Source organism: Rhipicephalus microplus, chromosome 3, assembly GCF_043290135.1.
Source record: "Rhipicephalus microplus isolate Deutch F79 chromosome 3, USDA_Rmic, whole genome shotgun sequence".
Lineage (NCBI taxonomy): Eukaryota > Metazoa > Arthropoda > Arachnida > Ixodida > Ixodidae > Rhipicephalus > Rhipicephalus microplus.
In genome coordinates, this window is record NC_134702.1 from 59299443 (window position 1) to 59322167 (window position 22725).

At 42.9% G+C, this 22725-nt stretch overlaps 1 protein-coding gene across 1 annotated transcript in view; it reads right to left on the bottom strand.

Moving 5' to 3' along the window:
- Nucleotides 1-11959, bottom strand: part of LOC119161342 (uncharacterized) — a 32969-nt gene extending 21010 nt beyond the window's left edge. The window contains exon 1 of the mRNA XM_075889615.1: nt 11475-11959. The gene's annotated coding sequence lies outside the window, so the exon portion shown is untranslated. The remainder of the gene's footprint in view (nt 1-11474) is intronic.
- Between the last annotated feature and the right edge of the window lie 10766 nt (nt 11960-22725).

The following is a 22725-nucleotide window of genomic DNA, read 5'->3' on the forward strand; positions in this document are numbered from 1 at the left end:
GTTCACATGCTTAGGAAAGTGCAGATACAAGTTGAAGTGTAAAGTTGAGCTAGCAGCTTTTTTGACATTTTAGTAACACTAAAGAAAAAACAGTGGAATTCTGGACGGGCGCTCAACTAAAGCTGTCTGTTTCCGTCAGGGCTAACAGCCATAACTTTAGCACCCATACAGTCTTCCTTACGGCTTTTCCGTTTTTTCGCGGTAATGACAAGTGCATAGACAAGCACCACTTAGAGCAAAGAACAAACGGCGATGTTATGAGCCCGACAAGTCATTCACCGCGATCGAGTCATCTATTCGATGACCACGCAACAAAAAGGAGATAGCGCGAGCCAAAACCACCACAGTCAGCAGCAATGCCTCCACGAATGGGCTAACGGGAACGATGGATTGAGGCATGTGAAGGCATGGACGTCTCGCGCGTGTATACCGAAGGAACAAATAGCGAAGAATGCGGCTTCTGCCTAGCGTGACAAACAAACAAACAAACACACAAACACACAAACAAACAAACAAGAAAGGCGCATGCGTTTGAGGGAGCCACTTCTTTGTCACTGTTCTCCCGCGATGGCTGTAGCAACAGACGCAATCATCCGGTGCTGGCGGGCGCCGCAGGGTAAATGCGCGAGAACAAAACCCGCACGTAAACTATCAGTATTGTAATTCGTAGTTGTGCAGTGTAGGCTGTAATTCAGCGTCTACAACCCTTGCAGCCTGTCAGGCTATTTTTTCCTACACGCAGATGCATGCAATGGTCAAAGTTATTAGGTGAGGTATAGGTGCTTTCTTCTGGTTTAAAGATATACTTTTTAATATATAAAGTGAACTGTTTCGCTACAAAAAAAGTCTCAATGTTTTGGATTATGCAAGAAAAGTATGGTGGTCTTAATAGAGAGGGGAGAAGAGCGTGGCGTAGCGGAGTAAAATCATGTTGAGATACAGTAGCATGCACTAGAAAAATAAGGAAAATTAATATTGATCATTCGAAAGTAAAGCAAAAATACAACGTTTTAAAACCCACTTATGGGACGAGTAACAAAACCGCGAGAAGAGAGGGTGTCGAAATCAGTAAACTCGGGAATACTTGAGTTACGACTAAGCGTAAAGCCATGCCTTGATTAAACAAGGCTAAGCATAATAACTGTTGTGCAGAATAGTTGGTTTCTACTTGAGCTTTAGGCCTGCTTCGTGAGCAGAATGAAAGATCCGGATGGCAGAGAAAGAATGCTGCTCATAACGCTTGCGCATGATGAGTGCTCACACATGCAAAATTCGTTCGCTGGCACGCAATAGTGAGGGGAAGCTTATAAAGTGCGTGCTGTAAGAAACATGTTTAGAAAATAATTGGCAGACTCCTCGAATCGAATTGTACGAGGCATATATACATTTCATTGATCTGTGGGGTTTAACATCCCAAAACCACCATATTATTATGAGAGACGCCATAGTGGAAGGGTCCGGAAATTTTGACCACCAGGGGTTCTTTAACGTGCACCCAAATTAGAGTACACGGGTCTACAACATTTCCGCCTCCATCGGAAATGCAGCCGCCACAGCCGGGATTTGAACCCGTGACCTGCGGGTCAGCAGCCGAGTACCTTAGCCACTAGGCCACCATGGCGTGGCACATGTCTACGACCAACAGCAGTGAAAAACGCCTTATAATTCCAAGCTATGCACAGCAGCTTGAATGAATCAAACTGGGATTTAGTGAATCTGGACTATCTGGACTTTAGATTCAATAACTGCACCACTTGCATGTATCCTGCAAAGGCACGTTGCCTTAGCGTCTTTAGATACAAAAGATTTTCACTACTTGTACTAAAAAGAGTTATTTCTGTTAGAAGAAAATGTTCGGTCAAAACCACGTCAAAAGAATTGAAAACGTACAGTTTGTAGAACAATGTTGTACAGTCGTGACCAATAGTATATCCCGCAAAAGTAATAGAGCTTGAAGTATATCGAACAGACCTCAGTAAGATCAATGCAACAGCTGGGTAAGTTGAGTAGCCCAGCATATTCTAATGGAGTTAAAATGCAAACATCAGTAAAACATTGCATATATATAATCCTTGACGCTAAGTTTTGCAAGCTACATAACCAAACGTGCATGTTGCTAGTCAAGTGTGGTGACTGCCAGCAAAATCTTATTGAGGTCTCTTTTCCTACAAGATTAACTGCAAGCGAGGGACCTAAATGTCAACAGTATTTTGAACGTTAAAGTTATAACGTTAAAGGTGTGTTTAACAAGTTCATGTGTCTACACGTTGTGTAAGTTTGTGATTCACTATACGAAACAAAATACACTGAATAGAAAGACAACAAAAATACAGACGAGTTTGTTTCCTTCAGATATTGTCATATCTTCAGCAGCATCTCACTGAGTATCGGGACAGCAGGAAGAGGAATAAAGAAATATGCGGAAGGACAGGGATGTTATTCAGTTCATAGGCTTGCGACAGGCACAACTGCTTGGAGAACCACGAGAGGTCGTAGCACATCCACTTGGTTTAAGCTAACTGGAAATCAATATTTTAGAGCATATAAATGTTTTATTAGTTCTATTTTTTCTGCTGTTGATGTTGCTGCATCTTTTTGAAGGATCATCGCTCTTTTTAAATGGTTCTCCCTAACAATAGTTCGGAGAAACGACGTGCCCTTGAAGAAAGTTAGAATGTCCGAAACTTGTCAGGGCTTCCTGAAGGACACTCTGCGTGGCGTTGAGTTGGTGGCCTCGCATTATGCGGACGACAAAACACTGCGCAGCTGACGCAACGCGCCGCCACTAAGCTCTGAGCTCGGCGTTCCACACTCCACTACATACGGCAACGCTGTTGCATTATTTATGTGCCACTGCTTCTAGCAGTGAAGAAAGCAGAAAGAAGTCAAGCTACTAAATGCAGTGTGGTCCGGATGGTTAGACAACGCGAGCGTTGCTTGGGCAAAGGGGCGTGCTAATGCAATATTGCTGTCAGGGCCACGCGCTATCCCGAGACTTGAAATTAGTTTTCTAACGGCACGCTACTTGTAGTAAAATATATCCGATTAACAACGACAAAACAGACAAGAGAAAATAAAGAAAAGAGAACAGAAAGGCAATTGTGGTAGGGCTCTTTCTCGCCCATTCACCAAAATTGAACAGCAAACGGCCAAGCTGGCTCTGTCGTAACCAAACGTCACGAGGGTGCTCTCTATTGCTCGGCTCTCGGCTGTTCCAACGCCAATAAGCTCCAGTTACACAATTCAACCTGCTTCCACTTCACTACGTCATTGCATATTCAGACAGTTTTGTTCATTTTAACGCTAGATTAACTTTCAATGCATATTGCCTTTCAATCTCAATATTGACAGGTATGGTCGTTCCTGTCCTCTATATACACAATAGAAATGACATTGCGTTTTTCGCTAACACTGTGTAAAGTAACAGCGTTTTCACATTTTTTGGGGCTTAGTACCTGGCTGAGATATCGAACTGCTTTTGCAGACACTGTAAGTGCTTTACGAACAAGAATATTATTTTGTTAAACTGATAGCGTACTGAACTTTCACTGTCGGCGCCAACGTCGTTAGTTGTGAGCGAAAATTAAGCGTGGTCGGTGAGCGAAAATTCGAGGTAGATAGATGTGAAGAAAAAAATGAAAAAGTTGCTCAGAATATAACCCAAAACTTCTGTGGGGAAAATGTTCTACCATAAAGCTACGTCACTGCTTGAAACTCCTCCGTAAAAAATGTTATAAGAATACCGTGTTGTGGCTGAACTCTTCTTAACTTTCGTATTATTACGTGCCGTGATCCGAGAAAGGCACCAAGTATCAAAAGAAATATATTGCGTAACGTGTAGGCGGCTCAAATCTGTCCACAAAGTCTGCATCTGCGCTTGGTACCTCAAGGATGCGTAGTGACGCCCATCGTTCTTCATTGCATTGCACGTTGCACCGTCTTTACCTACTGCTTGAGCTATCCCGTCATCTTTCGAGTTTCTTCAAATGTCGGCCCCACATGTTGGTACTGGTAGATTGCATTGATTATATAAGGGGATTCGTTTTGAACCCGGACCCACTATGCGTATGTGGAAGGTGCTCAAGAGCATTGTTAGCTTCAGTCGTTCCATTATTGAAATAAGGGACCACACTCGTCTTTCCTTTTCGACTTTCGAGTCCCAGTTTCTTTACCTTATAACGACAAAGTCGATCGATATCGACGTGCTTCGCTCGTCCTCTGCTTCCTTTCTTGTAGCTTTCCTTTTACTCCCCCAGCAAAAGGCCGCACAGTTTTCTTATCTTCACGCTCCACTTGGATTCTCACGCAGAGGAAGAAAGCGAACGACCCCCTCTCTGCTTAACGTCTCTACACATCTTTTCTATCACACGCACATTAACAATTACTGGAATACACCCCGGTAATAACGTTTTTTATCTTTTCTTTTGTTCACAGACGGAAGTACTTGCCGAAACATATAGTATTTCTATCATTTAACGCTAAAAGAATGCACTATACAATTGAACGAAAAAGAAAGAAACAAAGTGGAACACAGAGCGACTTGACAAACGACAGTGACAGCTGTCCGACCAGTTGTTGAGTAGGTCCCTTCTCTTCTTTGTTCTTCGTCCTTTTGAATGTTTCATTTTTTCCGCTTTATGTAATAACTGTCGCTGACTTCGACATTATCGTATGATTTAGGTTAGGAACATACACCTTGCATCTCTTAAAAGTATATCATAATTTCCACCGAACATTATCTTCCATGTTTTTCGTTTTCAGGGTACAGCTGGCCTATTTATATCAATAAAGGGCGCCTACATGCGAGCGCAGGGCAGTGAGCCGTCTGCGATGGGAAGGCCTAGGGGTTATGTAAGCTGCCACAAATAGTAAGCTCGACATAAACCGGTGGCATGATGTCTGGTGCTCCTTAATTCCATTCCACCATACGCCGTTTTCGCTTGGTGTGGACATGGCTATTGAACACGGCCAGATGCCGGCGTTTAGTACACCGCTCACGTTCGTCTTGCCTTCACTGTAGGTAGATTAATCGCGCAATGTTAGGTTTCAGGTCACTAGGCTCAGGGTCACCAATGTCCAGAGAAGAATTGTATGGGTAGTAGCCGCCTCTCTGGAGATTAAAAGGTGCTTAGTAGTCCGAGTCCACTCAGTCCCACTACTATTTCTGATTGCTAGAAACGTCTCGCTTTTCTATCGCTTTTTCGTTTTTTTTCTACTCCTTAGATTCACAGAGATGGCTGGACCAGTTGGCATTACATTCTGCTAGAGAACTTGAACCTTAGTAAATTCGAGAGCCGAAGAAGGCGACATACAAATTACGCACTTGAGGTGTGTGCCACGTAATACGTCCCTCATAAGTCCTGTACACTAGATTCCTTACTGCTCCTCTGTTTGAAGTTTCGTTAGCACTGGCTGCCCTTTTGAAAGGCAGATTACTTTAGAAACTATAAAACACTATAAAAAAGCAAGAGAAAAAAGCTACTCGAAAATGACAGCTGATTCTTTGTTTAGGTATGGTGTGCTTAGTTCTTTTCTTCAATGTAATCACGCGCGTTGCACAATACAGCGCTGGTGTGCAGCTCTGGCTGTGAGAACCTTGCGAAGGAAGACAAGAAAGAAAATCTCACTATCTCTATTCTCCTGTAAAGCGATTCTCACCATAAAACCCAAGCGGGGGAATCAGCTTTGAGCCAATACGAGGAGTTCATCGACGCAGCGCTGTTCGCCTAGTCTTTCCAAATACACTGAGATAATTTTTGTGTGAGCACGTTTAGGGGACTATGCCTTAACTGCAGCTGTTGCTTGCAGCCTTTACGCAACCGCGCAAAAAGCCTGGCTTTTCTGGTTTAGCCTACCTTTCTTGGAATAGAAAAGAAAGAGCACTTTTTTTCTACTGTTCCTCCTTTTTTCGCGATATGTTCTTTTTTTGCACCTTAGTCATGTGTACCTAAGCAAGTTAAGCATCAACTCATCCCCCCCCCCCAAAAAAGTATTGTCGGCCTACTTTTTGTTCTACATATACATTGTATTTGTGAATGAAGCTAATGCTTTTCAGTGCAGTGAACTGCGCTTTAGTTTGGTGCTAGGTCAATGCTGGGAAGATTACAATGCAGAAGGCCGATGCACTCTTTCAGCATATCGCACCAGTAAAGGCTTAGCTTGCCTCGCGATAGTAATCGCATCTATCTTGCAAGCACCTAAATTATTAACCACCGTGCGCTAGCTGGCATCTTGTTAGGTAAGCCAGGGCCCGCTGCTACGTGCATGCCTTCGTAACTTGGAAGCAGAGGGAATAAACTGTTGAAAAATAAATCAAGTGCAAGAAAGATGGATGAATTCCACTGCCTTTTGAGAACTCCTGTAAAGGAAAGGTTTCCAGTGTACACGACGAGAAGCCTTTGAAGACGGCTTCGTAAACTTAGCTGTTTCACCGCTCTTTGAGTAGCACAATGCGACGTGACTCGAAATAAAATTTTCAGTATGATTCATAGATACTTAAAACAAGTATTGCGCATGGCAAAATGTCAAAATTTTATCAAGTGATGAAATATGTACTTGGATTAACCTAAATAATAAAGCAGCATCAATTTATTGGAGTGTCTTGTTGCCAATAAACATTATTTCTTCACTGCTAGAAACGAGAACTTACTTAAGCAAGGCATTTCTGGAGTGTAAAGCAAAACGCTGCTCATTCGTGTGCATGTGCGTGCGTGCGTGCGTGTGTGTGTGCGCGCGCGCGTTTGAGTGTGTGTGTATGTGTGTGTGTGTGTGTGTGTGTGTGTGTGCGTGTGTGTGTGTGTGTGTGTATGTGCCAGCGTATGATTTAAAATTCAAAAGAGCATATACAAAAAGTTGCTCGAAAGAATTAAATGAATTTCTTCGTGTTATAGCAATGTGGCACAGGTTTCCTTCGAAAAAAAAAAGCGTGGCAAACGTACGACGTGAAATAGAGACAAGAATCGTAAATGAAAGCCAATATCACTTTGAAATCACTACGAATTCTGCTTTATGCAGTGGCTGGCCAATAAATTTTCTTTGAGAGCGTTTTCACCGTTGAGACGTAGAAAAGAGGGAAAGTGTTCGGAAGTTAACTTCCCTTTAAGCGATGTCAGCATCGCGGGGGCGTCCAAAGGCGCCTCAGAGCGAGAACGCGTGAGCGATGCAGAAGCGAAAGTCACGGCTGACAGCACTACGTGTCCGTAGACTGTCACGGTCCGGTACTCAGGCGTTGCATAATTTAATGGAAGGCACCACCACTTCCACTACTGTTCTGTTCGTTCATTATTCGTGCTGTGCTATTGTGTAGATTGTGTTCATCGAGAAGAGAGCCTTTCCTGTAACGTATTCATTCTACGCTTGCGCTAATGTGTCCTGTAGTGGTCAAACTTGCATAGCGAAGATGCTTAAGCTGCAGGTAACTGGTGCTCCATAGTTAAAAAGAATTGGTTCCAAATCTGCATGTTACACCGGAAATGTAGTCGAAAGACGATAGTCTTGCGCCTGGAGAGAGTGAACAAAACGTTTATTTGATGTTCTGCGCAAGAAAATTGGTGAAGGGTATTCGGGAGGCGCTGCGTTTGAGTGCCTCGGGCGTGTAGCGGATGCGAACAAGCGCATCGAGGCACATTAAACACAAGTGCCATCTGGCAGTTATCTTCGAAAACGAAGGCGTGCAGCTCGCGGAGAAAGATGCGCGCCAGTCTCGGAGTTCATAAGGTGTAGAACGCAAAGCGACGGGAAGGTGCCACCTCCGTGACGTCGTAGCAAAGCGTTGAAACAACTTTTCGAGCATCGCGTTGCACTGTCAGCGCACTAGAACGCTACATTGCTTGGAGTTACTTGTGTGTGCCTCTTCTAGTATAAAGGCAGACATACAAAACTTCGAAGTGTTGTCACGGCGCCTCAGATATCCGCAATAATTGCTTTTTAATTGACAATCGCACAACTGTGAATGCTAAACCTTGAGCAATATCGGTGGGCGCTGTAAATGGGGTTGGCCGTTCGGTGCCGTTTGAGGTATTGTTAGGGTGGACGAACAGGCAAATGTACAGACAGATGGACAGACAGACCAAAATTTTTCCGTCGAAGGTCCCCAAGAAAGACTATCATCTTTAAAATTGTCGTCACCATGAAGCAGCACACGCTATTTTTATTCTATTGGCCGTGAAGCTGCTGAATCTAACGGGGAATTGTGTTGTGCTGTGCGAAAATCATCTAGTGGATATGATCCATAGGAAATGCGCAAGCCCCACTACCGTGTTTACGCCAGGTGCCAGCATCAAGAAAAACGAGCATGTGAAAGAGAGAGGGGGAAAAAGTCGTAGAAAAAGAAAAGGGGAAAGAGAGCGATAAAGGGTGTAAGACAAAATGAAAAAGATAGAAATACGTGGGCAGTGAGTTAAATAAAAACGAATTTAGAGAAAAGGGTGGCGATAGAAAGGGAAAGAAGGATAGATAGAAATAAAAGGATTGATGACACAGAATTATGAAAACACAGAGAAGTTCAGACAGAGATAACAGAGAGAGAAAAGATAGAATGATAGGAAAGAGAAAGAAACATGAATAAAGTATGAAAGAAAGAAAGAAAGAAAGGAAGAAAGAAAAAATAAAGAAAGAAAGAAAGAAAGAAAGAAAGAAAGAAAGAAAGGAAGGAAGAAATGGGAAGAGACCGACGAGAGTAACAAATAGTGTATATAGACAAATGAAGAAAAAAAGAAAGTAAGTAAAAGAAAAATAACGAGCAACAATGAAGGCAGACCAGCTCCGCTCCTCTTTTCGGCTTGGCGCCACTTTTGCGAAGTCGTATTTTTTTTTTTTTCGGTAGTTGTGAGAGACACAACATACTTTGCGTCAGAAAGCAGTCGAGTGCCATAAGCAGTAGGCTACTGAGGCGGCTTACAATGACATGGAAGAGCTATTAGACACGTAGAAATTCGGCATTATGTTGTTTTATTTAGAAAAAAAAGACAAGAATCCCTTCGTTTCTCGGTACACGTCGCTAACCTTAATGCGCGAAATCGCCACGTACTCCCGAAAATAATAAATGTTTTCATTTTTTTTTTCATTTTTCTTAGCAGAGGCTCGTGGCATTGCCTCTTCTTGCGTGCACTGGCCCTGATATCTTATTCTTTTTTTCGTGTTATGCAACACTACAAGCATACCTTCACTTTGGTTCTTGCCAACACGCTGTGCTTCGCGTGTGAGGGACGGTACATAATTCAGTGCGTCCCTATCGTACAAATGGTTCATATCGTACGATTACGTAGATGTGAGATCACGTGCACGAATGTCGGGCTAGTCTGAAAACACTCTTGCGCAATAAAAATGTTATCTCGCCTGCGTAATTTCCTACATACTCAGACATCAAGATATTTTATACTGGCACCTCCTATAGCCTAATATTCACTACTAAAAATAAGAAAAAAAAGAAGGGGACAAAGAATAGATCAGTGAAAGTAATGAATGCACCATAATGCACAAAAAGAGGCTGCTGAAATCTGCGCCGTACTATTGTCATCGCGGTGTGGATCCTCACACAAAGCAGAGATACACGGAAAATGCATTAATGTGCCATGAACCACAATATAGTGATCAATAAACTTTGAGACACCACCACGGAACTTTCTTTCTTCTTTTAAAAAGCGATTGCGATATCATTCTTGTGGCCGGTCTGAACAATTAGGGGCTACAACACTATTGCTTGGTTTTACTACAGTGCAGTTGCAGAATTCTTAGTCGAAGTTCAGTTATTGAAATAGAAGGGCTACAACGACTAATAAAGATAAAATTTATGTCATTTATGAGGAGTCATGAGTTTTTGTGTGTGGCTTGCGATATAGTTGAAAATGAAAACAACTGCCTGAGTGCTAGCCGTAAATTTTGTGGTCTATAGTTACCCTGATGGATTGATATTCATAGTTGAAACAGGTTGAAAAAACATAAAAACGTGGTATTATCTACAGTACTTAGAGCATTAGGTAAGTGTAAAAGAAAAAAAAAGACGACTGCATTACTTCCACGAACAAGCAGAGATTGTGGGTCAGAAACTTATTTTATTTTTTATAATTCTTTTGACGTATTTCAACTCGGGTAATAGTCTTTTGCATTAGTGAAAAAATAACTCTAACTTTCTTGCGGCTTTCCCTTAGTCTTTTAATTACAAAGTTTATAGGAAGGCTTTTGTGATATATAATAAAGAAAATAAAAAAATATATGCTTTCTATACTATCGGTTTGCAACAAACTTCGGTGCAATTTGCCGCACTGGGAAGTGATAAATCAAGTTCTTGTGATACTTTGTTGAGCATTGTCTTTCGATTTTTTGCCGCAATAGTCATTTCGCCAGGATAGCCAATTTGTCGCATTGATAGCCATTTTTAATCAGCTTTTTTTGTGTGAAGCACCACTGCTTCCACTTACATTCACAAACTAAACAAGGACTCGTGAAAGTTTGTTACAGTAGTTTCTAAAGTGCGTATTCCCGTTTTTTTTCTTTTTATGGTTACTATTTCAATTCCTAGCGGGCAATACTCCTTAACCACCTGTTCTGTTATGCGCACTGGCCCCAAGAGACATACGCGCACTTTACAATAATAATTTATTCCGCAATGATTGCTTATAGTGGCTCAGGTGTAATGGTACTGAGATCAAATATGCAGGTTGGACTCCAAGCCATGGTTACCACAATTTCTTGCAAGTTATATGGAAGCACACAAGCGCACCAAAAGTTTATCGTGGGAGAACCAATATGAGGTACGTAAGAAAAAAAATAGCGTAGCTCAGGCACGTCGGAGTCCTAGTTTATTTTTAATGACAATGGCCTTAATTATTACCCTTACTCACAACTGTGGTCCACGTGATTTCAAATTCGGAATAAATATACAATTTCGAAAACTTATGGTCAATACTCTCCTCAAGCTTGCGCCGAAGGTCGAACCTTCAGACACCTAACCTTGCGACACTGTCTCCTAAACCTTAGTTTTCTGCTCAGCACAAGTATCTTACAGGCAAAACACGCTTTACAGGTTCCTAATGGTGTAAACGTTCTTTGCGGTCATACTTCAGAAAATTCATGCGTTTCAAACTTTAAAGAGAAGTTGCAGCTGAATCAAGCAAACATTAGCAATTTTTGTTGTACTTTTGAAGTTTTATTATTTTCCGTGCGAATTCATGCAAAGAAAATGAAGACTGCTTTACAAAAAAACTATTTTCACAACTTCATCGTCTCACTTTTTAATACCACCCTAATATGCTGCTCATTGAAGCACTTCACGCCTGCACTTCTCGTGCGAAAATTTTCGCTAGACCGGGAAAAAATATGTTCGTATCGGAAATAAGCGTAGTTACGAACACCAAGTCAATAAAAAAAGTTGATCATTGACACAACATCTTGCACTCAAAGTTTTTATGCATTAAATAATTCTCGACAATGAAATTAAACAGCGTATATTCTAGAGCAAAAGTAACTGTTCTTACCTCTAGTTATTTGGCAGAACGTGATGGTTTCTTCACTTTGTATCAGCTGTCAATTCGTGTGGTGCAGGGAACAGTTCAGTCGTATAACGCGTATCACAGTTTAGCAGAAAAACTTCGAAAAAGGTTCAGTACGACCGTCCTCATGGAACTGTTCTGGGTCAGAACACCAATAACAATGTCCCGAAAGATATCCAATGATGCTCTGGTGGACAAACTGATGCAGAGTTGTGCGGGGACGGACACGATGTGTTGTGCACGTAGTCACAGTCAAAGTCACGCACGAGGAAGTGATAACTCTGGGTCACACAGTGAGAGCGTAGCCAGGCCTTTCGCACCAGAAAGTTCCGTCTTGTAAAGTTAGCCTTGAACGCTGCAAAAAGTGCGCTTTCACGGCTGTCTTCGTTAGGATGGAGAGCTCTGACGGACGAGGCAGGGCATGGTTTCAAAACGTGTCTAACATTTTTTAAACTTTCGCAAAACAGTCGCACTATTCGCAGCTACAACGTGTGCATTCCACTGACGATTGTGATTGGGTGGTCAATTCGGGGTAATACAAGCGTCGTCTGCGACGCACGGCTGTCAGCTCCGAGCCCCGGAAGGGACGGGAGAAGAGCGAAACGCGTGCGCTCCATGGGTGCACCTTCACTGAGCTCGTCTCGAGCGCGACTGCCGACGGGCTCGCTTCGCGAGTGGACTTCTTATAAGCGCCAGGCCACCTCCGGTCCCGGGGTGGCTCGGATACAGGCCCGTTGCCCATGGCAACGCGTCCCGGGCCCGCGCTTGCCGGCACTAGCGCTGGCCTGGCGCCTAACACCATCTATCGTAGCAGAGACACATCACGCGTGAATTCAGAAAGCAGCGCGAGCTTGGTGGTGGTAATTTTGTTTTGCTCTGGCGATGACCTATGCATCGATGTATTTCGTTTCTTCCTCTTTTATGTTTTTTCGGTGTTTCATACCCCGCTTCTTGCTTGCCTGCTTCGTTGATACAGTTCGTCAAATCGAGAGCTTGACGGAAATTCATCTTGTCGGGCTGAAAGTTGAAACAAGAAAGAAGTGCACCGACCACATAAAATTTGAAAAGAAAATAGGGAAGAACGAAAGAAGTGCGGAAACATGTCTTCGTATTGAAGCCGAAATGCCCCACTTCACAAGTTACTTTATTGGTGTACTGTTTATATTTCATTTCCCTGCTGCCATTCACTACTCTCTAGCATAAATTGGAAATGAAATTCACTTCAGTTAGAGAATATTGGTTAGCCAACTCTCAAAAAAAAAAAAAACGCGTGTGATTTGTGGCGGAAAGCCTCCTTTTGAAATACGGATCCTGATTCTTCATAAGTTGTGGTATGCAAAAATGCACAACTCGATTTAACTTAATTCGAAACCACTGCTGTACAATAATTGCAATGGCGTTGCGTGGATTCGACATCGACCGTGGGGACCGCCTTTCAATGCGAATGAAAGGCAATAAACGCTCTTGTATTTAGATCCAGGTCATCGTCAGAGAACTTCGTGTGGTAAAACTATTCCGAAGTCTTCACTCTCAGCGTGCCTTAAAAACATTGCTGCTTGGACGCTTGCAGTTTCATAGTAACGACATTTGTCTGTGTATTGAGGCTTTGACTAAGGAAGTTTACATCATCAACAACAACAACAACAACAACAACAACAACAACAACAACAACAACAACAATAATAATAATAATAATAATAATAATAATAATAATAATAATAATAATAATAATAATAATAATGTTCATTTCTCGTCAATACGTTGCATGAAGGACAGCTGCAGGTTAAAGCTGCTCTCCGAAAGAGGCGGCTTGACAAGGCCCTACAGCCACCTTTTAACAATGTTTACGGCTTCCATCTTAATGCTAGAATTTTTGAATTACCGGCGACGGAAACGCCATGGAGTGTTGTCATTATAGACAGTTGTGGATATTTTCATTTCTCATAGCACTTGAGATAATTGGTTACTGAGTTAATAACATAATACTGCAAAGCACAAATTCGGAAGAAATCAAAGAAGAACACACCCAAATCATGCTACAATATATAAATTATTAACATTTCCTTTGAATGTTTGACGTTGTACATGAAATGTATTAGTTCCCTTCTTTGTGCGATTGGTGCAATCATGAAAATGAGCTTCGAAACGGAAATAAATTGTGCTATTGAGTAAGTGTACAGGTGAGGTAGGCGTTACTAGTTGGTCACTTATTGTGGTATTGTCTGTCTAAAAGTGCAACTTCATGTACTGTATATAAGTGACAAGTGACCTGGCTACAGCTAGAAAGGGGAGAAAATTTCGCACACCCCTTTTCGTCCATTGTGTCATTGTACAATAAACTCTCAGCGTACTTCTTTAGCTGAGGCAGTGCACAATCTCCAGCTCCTCCAATTCGTTTAGTTACTAACAATGCTTGTTTGCTTCAAACGCCTATCGTCGTTGTCTTGTTTTGTCATTCTGCTAAGCAATCGTATATGAAGGCGACGAAAGCATGGTTGAAAACGTGTGTGTGTGTGTGTGTGTGTGTGTGTGTGTGTGTGTGTGTGTGTGTGTGTGTGTGTGTGTGTGTGTGTGTGTGTTTGTGTGTGTGTGATGTCAAATCACTGTTCAGTGAGGCGTTTCCTCCCTCATTATTGTTCTGCCTTCGAAACTGGAGTAATATACTTAAGCAAAAAATCTTCGTAAAGTGCTATAAGATGTCTTGGTAGAGCACTTGAGAACCGTAGGACAAAAGTACTAGAAAGTCAGCGCGATAAACACCCCTGTTCTAAGTAACAAATGGTAAGACTGCTGCGCAAAGTATCGTCTACGGCAACTTATAGAAAAACCTCTCTCCGGGGTGCCATTGTTCTCGACTATGAGCGCGGGGCCTGCACCACATCGTCGACCTAGAGCCACTCAAACACACACACACACACACAAAACAAGAGCTGAAGCTGTAATCGCACCAGGGCTTCTACGCTCGAGGACTTGCCATGGAATTGCTTCCGCTAACAGGCCTTGGCTCCGCTCCAAAACAACCACCGAGGACAAATGTGTTCCACACTGTCGCCTGCGCTGTGTTGTAATTCACAAGGCTGGTGTAGCTTACAGCATGTGTGGCCCCGGTTCTTGTGCAATTGCTGTGTTGGCTTTTTTTCGCCTTTGCTCAACACTAAAGGAAAATGGTAACAAAAGTAAGGCATCAGTTTAATTCAGAATGCTCTTGTTGATTTTGCCACCTTATGTGAAACATAATCGAAAAAATTATGGGCACGGTTTGGCTTTTGGACTTAGCGCTGTTACCTATAAGTAAACCATTGCCGATGTTCGTCTTCGAGTTTAAATTATTCTTTCGTATTTTCGCCATAGTGGCTTACGAAACAATCATACAGGTTGCTATATCAACCATACGGCTTTTGCGAGCGCAGCCTAAATAATGTTGCCGATAAAAATAACAAAGGACACTAGGCGCTGTCAAAATCTGTGTTTTGCCAGCAAGTTGCCGCGTGAACATCAAGATTGGTAAAGTCGCCAGTGTTTTTTTTTTTACTTGTTTTGTGACATCAGACTTTTTCTCGAGGTTAAGATTCTGAGGTGTGCCATACTTTCTGATTGTCAAAAAGATGGTCAACTGTGACGAGGTAAATAGTGATACAGTCTTAAGTACATCAATATCTTCCATTTCCCATTTTCTCCACAAGAACAAATGTTTTTCAGATACCGTGTAAGTTTTGACAAAACTAAGCAGTGAAATAAAGGCCTGCAATCTGCAATTAACACACTTTTGTTTATAATCCTGCCTGAGGAATGCCATGTCAAATCTTGTATTTTTCGAAGTCTCATATAAACAGTGTGCTATATTTCTTTTTGGTAATGTTAGAATAATTAGTTTTTCTCCATGCCTCATCCCTGAGTAGTGACTAGCTATGTAGCATCATCAATCATACTGTCTTTTTATATTTTTCTGTTATTTTGGCTTTCCGAGTGGGCGCTCTCCGATAATTGAAATTAGATATTATTAACGTGACTTTCCTAACCAGGAGCTGCAGGGTTACACCTCTCTATTGATGTATCCGCCCTGCTGTGGCTGCAATGTCCTAACTACGGGAAAGTGACTAGGCTTAACTAGCTGACATCACGTTTGGTCTCGGCCCGTACTTTCGCGTATGGCATATGACATTGAGAAATGCGTGGACGTTGATCTATGATTATTCTAGGCAAACGCGTGCAGGGTGCTGACGTGACGTCGATGGTCACTTTCTGGGTCGGGAAGTGTAGTAGTTGTCAATGCCAACAACGGTTACTGGATTTAGCGATCACACCACGCTTTGTCATTGCCTTCTATAGGCATTAAAAATTAACATTGTATGACTAAGTTTTCTTTCCTGTTAAAATATTCACAAGAAACACGACATCTAAAACTATTCATTGATGTGCTGCCCTAAAATTTTGGCATTTACATTTAAACATCATTGTGGTTTTGTCATTTTATTCATACGACGATGCACTGCCCTGGTACTAAATAGCTTCACGCATTTATTTTGCTGTTAGTAATCCAAACATTAAAAAAAAGCCACATTATTTGGCATCTTCAGACGCTGCCCTAGCCAACCTAGTGGTGCAGTCGCCGCCACTCTGCTGTCCAGACACGCGATCAAAAAGCATTATGTGGACCGTATGAATGCGTTGTAATGGGCGAGAAAACAAGGAAGTAGATAGAAAAAGAAAGACAAACACGGAGAAAAAGCACAGACAAAGTAAGAGAAGGAAGGAAAAGAAAGAAAGAGCAAAAAAGTAGAGAGAAACAGATTTATCTAGAAGTAAAGCATATTATAGCCATATACAGTATAGTACAGTCAATGAAGCTGTACATGTGTTGTTGTACATGCAAGGAAGTTGCAAAAAAACTAAAAATGAGGAGTAGAGAGTTGGGAAGGGAAATGGCATAACCATGGGTTATGCAGAATCGCAAAAGCATGGGAAAAGACAACAAGGGTTAAGAGTTGTAATATGAGGGTGAGGTAGAAGGAATGTAGGAGGCGAAGGGCCACTAGTTCCGATGTTTGTTCCAATGTTTCCACAGTCTTGCGTAGCTGTGCACCAGCAGTGCGTAGCTGCCCCATTTTTATTTTTTTTTTCAACGCAGACTGCTGTACTGTGTAAACAACTCGATTGGTGAAGCAACACTCGTAGCTGTACAGTAATATTGACACACTAAATTTTAATAAACGGCATTTACATAAAACATGCGCCAGTTTTATATTAATCAATGTGCTATGGTGTATTCCGCTATATTTAGAGTCTTGTATGATCCTACATCCGACAATACATCACCAAAGGCTTCAGATTTTGAACCCGGCAAATGGCTCTTTTTTGTGCTGATTCAAGATTTGAGGATAGAAAATTCGGCAGGTTCCACGCACCCTGTGAATGAATGGTATTCGCAGCATGCCTGAAGAATTTTGCTATGTGGCACTTCTTAAATGATTTTAACGTCATCATGCAGGTGGATGAGTGTAGTACTCAGTAATTTCTAGTTTAATTTTATGCACATTACCGTATCTTGAAAACACGCAAATGCCAAAACTGGTTGTTCACGGCTGTGTAACGACGCCACCATTAGCATGCACCCTACCAGCACCACCAGTAGTAGGCTAGAATATCGCTCTTGTATTAGTACGCGGTGTTTGTTGCACGAAACGCAATGCTGACAACGAACGCGACAGGATTTTCCCGTTATTTATGTCGTGACCAAACATACATGTTTCTCACACTTACCCTCTTATGCCTATCTTCGTCTACGCCAAGCCAGAGAGGCGATAACGAGGGCACCCAGACGTAGGTCGCTAGATATGTAAATAAATACGTAGATAAAAACATTCAAAGTACCAGCAGTCGTTAAGAGATTATTCGCATTTGAAACCCCAGAGAGAATTCCTGACTGCGTGTGTGCGATTGTGGCATGCATATTGCGCTGAGCGCATAGAGGAGCCATTCCACGAAGTGACTACATGTTATACAATTTGATTTGTCTGCCTCTCTCCGAGCGATGCCACGTGCGTCTCTCCTTACGTGTTTATTACAAGGTAGACATCGTAGTTTCTTTGAATCTGTTGATTCTGTGCACACGTGTGTACGACGGTGCTTGCGAGGTATGCAAACTCAAGTCTTACTTTTTTTTTGTCTACGCTTTTGCGAACGAGCACGTGTACGTTTAGCCTTCAACCCTCAACTGATCATGTATTCTTGTGGTTTGTTTTAAAGCAAAGCATGAGTAGACGATTGGTGGCACCAACAACTTTTTTTCGGCTGGCATGCCAAGGTTACGACGCACGTTTCGCAGCGTAATGCTTTTGTTGCTATACGTCACATCAACAACTCGTACAATGACGCTAGCTTTTTTTTTCTTCCCGATGACAATGGGAAGAACACCTATCGCGCATCTCACTTACAAAACGAAATCGAAAGGTAGGTATGACTGTGTTATAAGGCTGCCAAAAAGGCGAGAAAGTTTCCTTTCATTTCGGAGCACTCCTCAAAATAGCAGGAGAACAATGCTGTCTTGGTATATGCACTAGCATGTTGAAGTGAAAAATGTGTTTACAACAAAAGGTGACCCCGGCGCTGCGCGTGGTGTTGCGTAAGAGGGTAGTTTATACAATGCCGCACCACTGTCTTTGCAGCAAACTACGTAAACATGTTTTGATTTGTATTTATTTATTATTTTATCGCGTACACCCATGTTTTGTAGTGTTTGGGTTATGAACGCTAGTGCTGTCGTCCCTCATGCGAACCATATGTATCTCAGAGCATAATATGGTGTATTCTTGGAAGGGATTCACTTTATTTTGGACTTCGAGAAAACTACGTTGAGGTGACAATGATGATCTCTTGGCACTGTGGGATTCAAACCACGATTGGCTAATTTAATCAGAGAGTAGCGCTTTCTCTATCACTATGATTATTTTGCGACTGCGATTGACCGGCTTTGGTTTTCTTCAAGGTTGAAGACTATTTGCAAAATGTTTCTTTTCACGTCAAGAATATTGACATGAAATTTATTTTCTCTGCATTAGGTTCCTTTGAAATACACAAAATAGTACATGTCCAACGGAAATCTTGGCCTCAGGAAATATTGGAACCGATCAATTGCTCTAAACCACCGTGAATGCCATAGGTAGGTGGTCATTCTGCAAACTTTATGAGTCGTCAGGATTCCTATGAAGCAGGTGTGTTTTAGTTTAATTTACTAATTGGGTGTAATTATAGTAATGTACCCCAATATAGTCTACCACTTAATGGTGTAGCTTACTTATGCGCAATCGCGGAGTTCTTGTGCTAGAGAGCATGAAAAGTGACTAGTCTGCTTCCCAAAATATACGCGATGAACAGTTTTTTTTTTTGGAAAGCGTTTCCGAATTACTATTCTTGCCTCTGACAGAAAACAACTGGTGTCAGAAAATGAGAGAAATATGCCACGTGAATCTATTGTTTTGAAGCTTAGAGAAATTAGATCATGTTGGTAAGAAAAACAAACATAAATAGCAGCATATGCTCCATTCTTACCGCTCTACTGTTACTGTGTGTGAACCTATGCTGTTTTTTTTTTGTATACGGCCATTGTTCACTTTAAACTTGATCCAAAGTGATGGGCGTAAAAAATGAGGCATCTTGTCAGCTTCTTGAGCTTCTCTTTGCAGGCTTGTAGCCAGGAGTTCTTTTTTTTAAAGATAGAGGGGGGAGGGGTGGGGGAGACTTGTGAAAGAGCTTCGAAATTGCTTATTTTCATTGTTCGTTTCTCTATCCTCTCTATCCACCTCTCTCTATCTAAATTTTTAGAAGAGGGGGGGGGGGGTCTGTAGGGCATTTTTTCTTGGCTCCGGGCTTGCCTCTGAATTTGCCGATGGTTAGTTGGAGCCTCAGTATCTGGCTCCTCAGGTCTGCTTCTATTCTACCTCATTTGGCCCTTTCTTTCGTGAGTAAATTATACACCCCACGGCTGTTGACCTCGACACCTGTCGCATGTGGCAGCCTGCTGATTCTTGTACACACATTGATTTTGGAAACTGTACAGGATAATAGTCGGTTGTTTCGCTCGTAGCACAAGTGGTGTTCATGAAATCTGACTTTTGAGCTTCAAGACATAATGGCAGCAATCATGAGGTCTCCTTGATACGGGTTTATGCATTCGTTCACTGTTCAATACAGCACGGTTACATTTAGTGATGCTTTCAATTCTTTATTCAATTGTTTCCTGGGGCTTGAAGCACGAAGGGTAGTGTGCAAGGACTTATGGTACCGCATCCTTCTTGTGCCAGCACTTCTTACGTTCTTTTTTTTGTTCTTGTCGGTAATAGTAGCTACATATTCTGGTTTACTAGTTTGAAGATGTACCGCCACCACCACCGCCGCCACGACCACAGAGACCTCCCCCGCCCCCGCCACCAGGTGGGGTACGTCCAGAGGTACCGGAAGACACTGTGGCGCTACAGAGAACATCCGGCTCTGACTGGCCCACTTTACCGCGGGTACACGTGTCTACAGAACCGCAATATCGACAGTCGACAACGAATATGCCCCCAGCCAGCAGTCTGTCCGCCCAAGAGGTACAAGTCTTTTCTGTACTGAGGTCGTTCATGAGTGTTATTCGCACTCTATTGGATAGTCTACAGATCCCTGCCGCTAAATGCGCGCTGCAAATCTTGGACACACTAGAACCAGTTCTTGCCGGACTTCAGTAACAAGATGGCGCACCATAGACCACATCAGCCTTTCCGCGAAAAAGTCAAGCGTGCTTCCATAATTCAGTGGAACGCAAGAGGTCTACAGTCAAGAATGCCTGAGTTCCGACAATTCATTTTCGAAAATAAGTTTCCCATCATCATCATTTGTGAACTGCATTTTTCAAAAATACCTCGTCTGTCGGGCTATGAATCGTTCGTTTCTTCAACGTGCATTGAGCGAAGTCAAGTTGCTGTGTACATCCGTAAAGAACTCACTTACGTTCTCCAAAGAGTAGATTCTCACAATGGAAATCACTACGTGTGTCTATATGTTAAAAAGAAAAAGTTGTCGTTTACACTGATAGGCGCATATATAGCACCATCAGGTCGACTAGATCAACAAATCTTGAATGGTATATTTGCAACGACTCCAGCGCCTTGGATATTGATGGGTGACTTCAACGCCCATCATCCATTGTGGGGAAGCATCAGGACAAATCGAAAAGGCACGGACCTAGTTGATCTCGCATCAGAGCACGGGCTTCAGGTGCTGAACGACGGCAGCCCTACTTATCTCCGAGGAGTAACTTACAGCAGTTGCCTGGACTTGACATTAGTGTCGCATAGCATTGTCACGAAAGTCCAATGGTTCACAGATATTGAAACACGTGGCAGCGACCATATCCCCACGTACGTGACAGTCAGAGGTTTGGACGATTCTCCTTCCCCTGGACATTCAAGACTTATTGACTGGGAAGAGTTTCAGATATCAGTGGAGAGCAAGTGCATGCACGGACCACCGGAATCCATTTAAGAAGTGATTAGTTGTGCAATGGAGACTTCCACGAAGATATGTTCGAAAGAATCGAGACGCACGGCACTCGACCAAGAGTTGGAACAACTTAGAGCGGTCCGCCGACGTGCCGAAAGACGATACAGACGCACGAAATCTATCTCTGACCTCAGAGAATCCAGACGCATTCAGAAAAAAATCCAGTGTCGAATGCACAAACTTCATGAACAACGGTGGAAGAATTTTTGTGACTCGCTAGACCCTCGAAAGCTCTTGTCTCCCGTATGGAGGACTCTTCGAGGTATTCACTCGCATCCGCAACAGCGTCACCCCTTCGCCGCTCTGGCGCTACATCAACGTCGCTCACTGCTTGATGTTTCTGGGGAATTTTGTGCAAAGATCGCCGGCGACATCTCTATACCAATCGATCTAATGCCACAGGATGTTCCAGTCGCACGAGATCAGCAAATGGAGGTTGTGTTCACCATGGAAGAACTTCATGCGGCATTGAACACATGCAGACGCTCATCGTCCCCAGGTCCGGATGGAGTGACCTATACTGCCCTACGTCACCTAGGCCCGAAGGCACAGCGCTGTCTCCTGGACATTTTCAATAAGTCTTGGCATGATGGAATGGTGCCTGATGAGTGGAAGTGTAGTCGCCTGGTGCCTTTGCTGAATCCCGGAAAGTCTCCAATCGATTTGGCATCATACCGGCCTATAGCACTAGCAAGCTGCGTTGGCAAGGTCATGGAGAGGATGCTGCTTACACGCATGGAATGGTACCTGGAACATTATAACATCTATCCTGATGCTATGGCTGGTTTTCGACGAGTTCGGTCCTCAGTTGATAGCGTTATTGACTTAGTGACCTCTGTTCAGCATCAGAAAGCTCAGAAGCGGCTGTCGGTAGCTCTGTTATTAGACGTGAAGGGTGCCTATGACAACGTGACCCACGAGGCTGTTCTCAATGCTCTTGAAGCAGCTGAACTTGGAGGTCGTGTCTTTCGATGGGTAAGAAGCTACCTCACAAAGAGATCTATGTTCGTTTTAACTGAAGATGGGTCTACGAATAAGTATTTCACAAGTCGTGGGGTGCCACAAGGCGGTGTTTTGAGTCCTACACTTTTCAACCTGGTTCTCGTGGGGCTCACTGAAATGCTGCCACAGACGGCTTATGTATCTCTCTAGGCTGACGATATCTGCATTTGGGCGTCTGGCGTGACACGACCTCAAGTGCGCGCAAGAATACAGAAAGCGGCAACAATGACATCGACATACCTTCGCCAGCAAGGTTTGACTATTGCCACAGAAAAATGCGCAGCGGTGGCGTTTACACGCAAACCGATGTCTTTCTACTCATTGTGCATCGATGGCAGATCAATCTCATATAAAAGCACTCATAGATTCTTAGGCGTCATCGTAGATCGTGACCTAACCTGGAGCCCGCATGTCACATACCTGAAAAAAAAAAGCTCATTGGCATTGAGAATGTATTCAAGTTCGTCGCCGGAAAATCAAGGGGCCCATCCGTGCACTCCATGTTGCAGCTTTATACAGCCCTCTTTCTCGGAACTCTCCGGTACAGCCTTCCGGTCCTGTCCAACACGTGCAAGACTAACATCCGTGCACTGCAAAGCGTACAAGCCCAAGCACTTCGGACATGCCTTGGCCTTCCAAGATGCTCATCGACAGTGTCAACTATTGTTATTGCACAAGAACAACCGGTCACAACGCA